Genomic DNA, 7924 nt, shown 5'->3' with positions numbered 1-7924 from the left:
TGATATTGTTGGCTTAGAGAAACTAAGCATTGGGATGGTTCCTCCATGTGGGTGCTTTGCACATGACCTTTTCTATGTGTCGATGTTTGCTTGCCTTGAAATTGCCCCTCCATGACCTTTTTTATGAATTCCTAGGTGAGAATTTGGGGTAGAAATATTGCTTCTTCTGCTTCTCGACCGGTCGTAGTTACGCAGATTCGTTCCACGATTTTGCGGATTGCGGAATTTTAAATCCTTTCACAACTGGAATGCGGAAAGGAGTTTCTTAAAACTATAAAAATGGGTTCTTCGGGTTTTTCTAGTGAGATGAAAAACACAAGAAAGATATCAAAGGTGTGAGAGAGAGAGAGAGGAAGCTTGTGGAAGGGAGGCTATGCTCGTGGAGGTTATCTATTGTACAACTTATATTTCAGCGCTTCCATATCCTCATAATCAGTGAGATCTCTCCGTTTTTTTGTTTCTCTCATTATTTATCCACTCCTGCGTGAGTGAAGAAGGTTGTAATTTTTTACTAGATAGTGGATTGTTGATTTGGACGAGGTCCCGTGGTTTTTACCTCTTTGAGGGTTTTCCACATAAAAATCTTTTGTGTGGTGTGTGGTTGATGCTTTGATTTATTTCATTGCTTTATTATTCCATAATTCTGGTTTGTTTTGGAGGGTTAGATCCTAAGGTTTTGTGCAAGGCCCCCAACAGGGGAGAATCTTAGCTAGCCTAGTAGTGAAAATCTTAGAGAAAATCTTGAAAACACATTTGCACATCAAGGATGATCAGCCTCAATGGTTCTAACTGGACCATATGGAAGGCTAAGATGGAGGACTTGCTTTATTGCAAAGACCTATATTCTTCAATTTTAGGCATATCAGAAAAATCCAAGGATATGTCTGGTAATGATTGGAAGAAGATAGACCGGAAGGCGGTGGGGTTTATTAGACAATGGCTGGATTAAGGCGACTTGTGAATCTCAAGTTCAAGGATTGTGGTTCTGTGGCCGAGCACATGAATGAGGTCAGCAATGTAGTGAACCAACTCTCAGCTATGAAGATAGTCCTGGATGATGAATTGCAAGCTTTGTTATTGCTTAGTTCATTGCCTGACAGTTGGGAGACATTGGTGGTGTCTCTAAGTAACTCCGCGCCAGACGGAAAGGTATCCATGGAACAGGTAACCAGTTGTCTCTTCAATGAGGAGACAAGGAGGAAGTCTCAGGGGTCTACTCAGCAAGAGGCCCTTGTGACACAGGAACGGGGGAGAGGAAAGAACAGGAAGGGTGGGAAGGCTCGAGATAAATCAAGAGGCAAGTCGAGTAATAAAAAAGATGTTGAATACTAGAATTGTGGCAAGAAGGGCCACTATAAGCATGAATGTCGTAAGAATAAGAACGACAAGAAAGGAAAAGGAAAGGAGAAGGAAGATGAATCAGATTCCACTATGGTCGCTTCAGATGGCGACGTTGTAGTTATTCTTTCAGCAGATCACGATGTATGTCTCATGGCTACGAGTCAGGACACCGACTGGGTGATAGACTCAGGAGCCTCGTTTCATGCGACTCCACGCATAGATTTCTTCATAAGATACAAGTCAGGTGACTATGGGACCATGAAGATGGGAAATTCTGGCATATCGAAGATCGTAGGGGTCGGTGATATTTGTGTGAAGATTGATGTGGGCTACACATTGATTCTCAGGGATGTGAGGCATATCCCAGACCTTCGCCTCAACTTGATGTCGACAGGAAGGCTGGATGATGATGGCTATGAAAGCCAATTTGTTGGGTGTCGGAAGCTCATCAAGGGTTCGTTGATCACAACTAGAGGAAAGAAGTGTTGCACCCTTTACAAGGCAAGTGTCAGTATGTGCAAGGGTGGGTTAAACGCAGCGAAAGATTCAGTTATTGACATGTAGCAAAGGCGTCTAGGCCACATGAGTGAAAAGGGGCTTTAGGTACTAGCGAAAGAAGCGGCTCCTTCCAGACGTGACAGGTACATCATGAGTATCGAATATCGCATATTAGACCCTAATCATTACCAGATTTTACGTATATGATAATGCTTAATGGAGTATTTTAATTGTATTTTTGTTACAGGATGAAGTTAGGAGCGTTAATTGAAAATTGATGTTAAAGGCATGGATTTCATGATCCAAAGTCTCCAGAGCACGGGATGGACTCCAGAGAACCAATAATGAAGATTTTACACGCCTGGGATCTGAGGAAAGCAAGCCAAAGGGGCCCGAAAAGGGTCCAGAATGCAAGATCACATGGTTCCCGCTATCCGATCAGTTCGAAACTTCATACATGAGATGAGGGCCGTAAATTAACCATACATATTAAATTTCAGCCATTGAAGATCTCGGGAAGTGGTCCAACGGACAGATCAACCTATTAATTTCCAATTTGGGGCCCACCTAATATTTGGAACTGCCTCAACCTTGGTATTGACGGCTAAATTACCATGGTAAAGAGGATGGATGGTGTAGATTTCTCGTAAACATCATGGTGGGCCCTGTGTATGAGGAGTGTGCACACTGCACGTTTTCACCGGCTGCGCACCGCACCGCTGGGACGGTCAGCGAGAGCGCTGACCCGTCTCTCTCTCTCGCCGCTACAGCGTCCGCGGAACCGAACCGCGATCGTCGGTTGTGGGGCCCACCTAGTGTCCAAATGGACAATCCAAACCGTCCATCCACTTCCTGGGGCAGCCATTACCATTGCCTAGGTGGCAAAAATTCAAATGAACGCATAGATCAGAGCCCAGCCGTTCAAACGCAGGTTGGACGGCAAGACAGAAAGCCGCGTGGGCTGCACCGAATCCACCCCAAAACCAGTCAATTCCTACTGATTTTTCGAGCTGAAACCAATGGATGGCGTGGATTCCTGTGAAAAGTCCAATAATGGACCCAACCATCATCGCAGCGTCGGTTTGGCGTCCGCGAAACGCACGGACGCTGCCAGTTTTTACAGAAAGAAGAAAGAGAAGAAAGAAGAGAAAGAGAGATTGTTTGGTTTGACGTTTTCTTATGAATTTTATTTAATATTTTTTATGAATTTTATGGGTCACTAATCTCTCAGCTAGGGCTGAGATGAAGCCCCTAATTTGATTAGCTCTTGTGTTGGTTGATTTACTTTGAATTTCAATTAATTTGTTTCTTTCTTTAAGTGGGCTTTATGGGTTTAAATTCTATACTTCTTCATCTATGAACTTGACCAAAGTATATATATGGATGTTGTTTGGATGCTTATTATAGGTGCTTGTGTCTGATCAAGAACAGGTTTCCTATAGAGGAAGAAACAGGATGCTTTAATGAATTGTATATCCCTTATGCCCGACCAAGGATATGGGATATGTCATTCATGGCATTGCTTAAAGGAATTAGACAGTCTGTATGCCCGATTAAGGATACAGATTGTGCTTTCTCTATTTAAGTGGTATCAATCTAGATCAAGGTGAATCAATAGACAAAACAAGGGTTAGGATAATTAGGGGTGGATTCGAAAGTCCTAGTGCTCTCTTTCTGATTGAATTTTCTTCCCTGTTCTTAATGTTTTTTTTTCCCCTAAAATTGTGCTTAGTAGTTCATTCCATTATCTGTTGGATTAGTTAAGGAGAGTCATAGATTTGAATTGTGACGACCAGTCCTCGTGGGAACGATCTCGTAATACGTACCGTATCTGCATCTGATTCGTATACTTGCGAGTTTAAAAATCATTTAAATCGTGTTGGTTTAAATAAAACATCAAGTTTTTGGCGCCGTTGCCGGGGATTAGAGCCAATCTCATACATAATTCATAGTCTTAGGTTTTTTTTACTACCTTTAGGTTAAATTTTTTTAGAAACTAACCTATTTCCTGTTTTGTAGGGACCTGACATAAACTACTAATTTGGTAATCTCTTTCCAAATTTTCTATTTTTTTCTAATTTCTATTTTTAGAATTAAGGTTTTATTTTTATTTTATTTTATTTTTTTTATCTATTTTTAAAATTAAGGTTTTATTTTTTATTTTTTAGAAAGTTTCTATTTCTAGGCTATTTTATTTTATTTTTAGAAATTTCCTATTTTCTAATTCTAGATTCTGATTCTTCTTTCAAGTAACTTTCTATTTTCTAGTTTTAGAAATTTTTCCCTTTTTAGAAACTAACTTAGTTTTTATTTCTAAGATTACAAACTTCCTTTTTTAGAAATTAACCGTTGCTTGGGATTTTTTTTTTCTAGCATTATTTTAGTAAATTTAATTTATTTTTGTTTTCTTTTTGTTTACAGGAATTAAGGAAGGAAGCTGCTAAATAACATTGTCTTCAAAAGGAGGAGCTCTCAAATCTTCAGACATTCATCATCTCCTTTTCTCGGGTTCTTCTTTCCAATTCTCGTTTACATAGCTTTCTCTTGTTTTTAGGAATTCATAACTTTTTCATTTAGTTTTATTCATCTTAGGTTGCATCTTAGTTTAGTTTTCTTTCTTATATTGATAACATAGTTTATGCTAGGACGTAGATCTCTGAACATAGAACTAGCACCGTTTGATCCTGAGATTGAAAGAACAATTCGTGAAAGATTGAGAAATAATCCTGTTGAAATGGCGAATGAGACTGAAGTTAAAGCTCTCAAAGATTATTCAGCTCCTGTCCAATTTAATGCGCCTTCATGCATAGTGTTGCCAACCACTACGGCAGCACACTTTGAACTTAAACCCGGAGTCATACAATTGTTGCCATCCTTTTATGGATTGGACAAGGAGGACCCATATCATCATGTGAAAGAATTCTTAAACATTTGCTCCACCTTTAAGTTCCAAAACTTCTCAGACGATTCGATCCGCCTACGCCTGTTTCCTTTTTCTTTGAAGGATAAGGCGAAAGCATGGTTGAATTCTCTAGAAGTTGGATCTATCACTACATGGGACCAACTGTCTAAGAAGTTCTTAAACAAGTTCTTCCCCGTTCACAAAACCAATGCCCTCCGTAGAGAAATTACTAACTTCACACAAAAAGAGGGCGAGCACTTTCATGAATGTTGGGAAAGATGGAAGGACTTGCTTCTTAAATGTCCTCACCATGGTTTTGAGAAGTGGCAACAAGTTCAATACTTCTATGACGGTCTGACACCACAGAACCATCGCATGGTTGATGCCACCAGTGGAGGGTCATTCATGACCAAAAGTGATGTCGAAGCGTGGAACTTCTTTGAAACCTTGTGCGAAAATTCCCAACAATGGGATTATTCAAATAGAGGTGACAGAAGTCCCCAACCACAAAAGAGAGGTGGTATATATGAGATAGGAGTCATGCCAGAGCTGAGCGCCAAGCTTGATAACCTGACAAAGAAAGTTGATGCTCTGGTATTAAATAATGGACCACCACAAACAGCTCAAGTCGAGGCATATGCCACATGTTCTAGTCCTACCCATCCTATGCAGTCTTGTCCATCTGGTGCAGCATTCCCAGAACTTCTCTCTGAACAAGTTCATGCTATGAACACTTTTCAAAAATCTGGGAATGATCCTTACTCGAACACATACAACCCAGGGTGGGCTAGACATCCAAATTTCTCTTGGGCAAAAGGACCACAACAAGGAGGACCATCTGAAAATCCTCCCATGCAACCGCACCTCCAAGTTGGCAGTCAACAACCTCAACAGTTTCCACAATATCAACAACTGCCTACACAATCAAGGAAACCATCTCTTGAGGATACACTCCATCTTTTCATGCAGAGTTCTCTCCAATTCCAAAAAGACACCCAACAAACCTTACTGGCCAACCAGCAAAGCTTACATGCAAATGCACAATCCATTGCCAAGCTGGAAGTACAAATGGGTCAACTAGCTGCCACATTGAGTGAGAGAGAGAAGGGCAAGTTCCCTAGCCAACCTGAGGCTAATCCAAAGGGACAGTATGAGATTGGCTCTAATTCCAACCAAGGGCAATATCATGAACAGGCCAAATCGATCACTACCCTTAGGTCAGGCAAGCAGATTGATAACAGAATAGAGATGCCTGGGGATGAATCAAATTCTAAAACAGAAGATCAAGATGAAGCAGAGAGCCATACCAATGCATCCAAAGTCCAAAAGCTCTCTGACTCTCCAAGAGCCACTAATGTGCCACCTTATGTGCCCAAAACACCATTTCCTCAACGTCTGGCACCAATAAAGAAAAGAAATAACTTTGATGAAATCTTGGATGTGTTTCAAAAAGTGCAAGTCAACATCCCGTTGCTTGATGCTATCAAGCAAGTCCCTGCTTACGCTAAGTTTCTTAAAGATTTATGCACTCATAAGCAGAATGTTCATAAGAAAGTCTTCCTTGCAGAGCAGCTCAGCTCCATGATTCAACATAACACCCCTCCTAAATTTAGGGATCCAGGAGCTCCCACCATTTCTTGCGGCATAGGAGATCATAAGATCGGGAAGGCATTACTTGATTTAGGGGCGAGTGTCAATTTGTTACCATATTCGGTTTATGAGCAGCTAGGACTTGGTGAGTTGAAACCGACTAAGGTAACATTACAACTAGCCGATAGATCTGTCAAGGTGCCCCGGGGTGTTATTGAAGATGTGTTAATCCAGGTTGATAAATTTTATTTTCCAGTGGATTTCATAGTTATAGATACTCAGCCTGTCCAGAATCTTCATAGTCAGATCCCAGTCATTTTGGGTCGTCCATTTTTGGCCACATCTAATGCTATTATCAATTGCAGGAATGGAGTTATGAAATTGTCCTTTGGTAACATGAATATTAAACTCAATGTTTTTAATGCAGGACAACAATCCTCAGATTTGGATGACATATTTGAAGTGGACATGATCGAGAGCCTTGTGCAGGACTCCTTCCGTACATCTTTTGAAGATCCTCTTGAGACCTGCTTAGCACAATCGGGCATGGATTTTGACATTGATAGTCCCATCCATGAAGTCAATGCATTGCTCGACTCTACTCTTATATTGGAGACTGAAAAATGGAGAGCGAAAGTGGAACCTCTTCATCCCTCTGAGACTCTTCCTGACAGCATAGTTTCTGAGAAGACAAAGGCGAGCAGGCTGTTTAATGTTCTTAGAGCATATAAGGCAGCAATTGAACGGAAGATAGAAAAAATCCAGGGAGTATGCCCCCTGCATGGATGGATCATGCTGTGGTAATGTCGCATAACATGCAAAGGAAGCGTGATCCTAACATAGAAGAAGTCGTTCGAGCAGAAGTCCTTAAATTATTTGACGATAGTGTCAGTTGCCTTATTTCAGATAGCACAGTTCATGGGAACTCACATCACTTGTCTGGGATCGGTTAATGAAAGTGTTGAGGTAATTTCTTTGGCGGACCCTGGTTATAAAGATTATTTCATTCATGGTCCGTTCTTGTCTGGCTGAAGACGTTAAACTTAGCGCTCATGGGAGGCAACCCAGCCTTTTGCTTTATTGTATTGCTTTTTATTTCATTCATTTTCATTTTTCTTAGTTAGTTACTTCAATGTTTGTGGGTAACATTACTGCAAACCCTCACGAGACTACAACTCGTCCACTAGGGGTAACCTAGGGGTTTAAAGGCTTGTTGCATGCGCTAAATGCAATCGAGAGCACCTGCGAAAGTGGTATAGGTAGGATCTTCTTTTCTTTTTCTTTTTGTTATTTTTGCTTTTGTTAATTTCTCTCTTGCCCTAACTTGCTCTTACATTGATAATTTTGGGAAGCCTCTTGATTCTCCGTCCAGGTACTATCTTTCCCTCATTCCTCTTTTATTATTCGTTGTCCCATGTGCATCGCATGATTATTTCTTTTACATTGAGGACAATGTAGATTTTAGGTTGGGGGTGGGAGATTAGGTTACCTAATCAGTATTTTCTTGGTCTTGAGCAAAATTTGTGAAAAATTTGTGAAAATTTTAAAATTTTTTCTGGAATTTCTATTGAATTCAAAGTGATTTTGAAGGAT

General features: G+C 40.6%; 1 non-coding gene across 1 annotated transcript; it reads right to left on the bottom strand.

Annotated features, from left to right (window-relative positions):
* Nucleotides 1-4951: 4951 nt before the first annotated feature.
* LOC131254422 (small nucleolar RNA R71) lies at nt 4952-5058 on the bottom strand. The gene has a single exon (XR_009175535.1). It is a non-coding gene; the product is annotated as a small nucleolar RNA R71 (small nucleolar RNA).
* Between the last annotated feature and the right edge of the window lie 2866 nt (nt 5059-7924).

This window comes from Magnolia sinica, chromosome 8 (genome assembly GCF_029962835.1).
Source record: "Magnolia sinica isolate HGM2019 chromosome 8, MsV1, whole genome shotgun sequence".
NCBI classification, from domain to species: Eukaryota; Viridiplantae; Streptophyta; class Magnoliopsida; order Magnoliales; family Magnoliaceae; genus Magnolia; species Magnolia sinica.
Note: the sequence above shows the minus strand (reverse complement) of the source record. Positions and strands in the feature narration are given on the sequence as shown.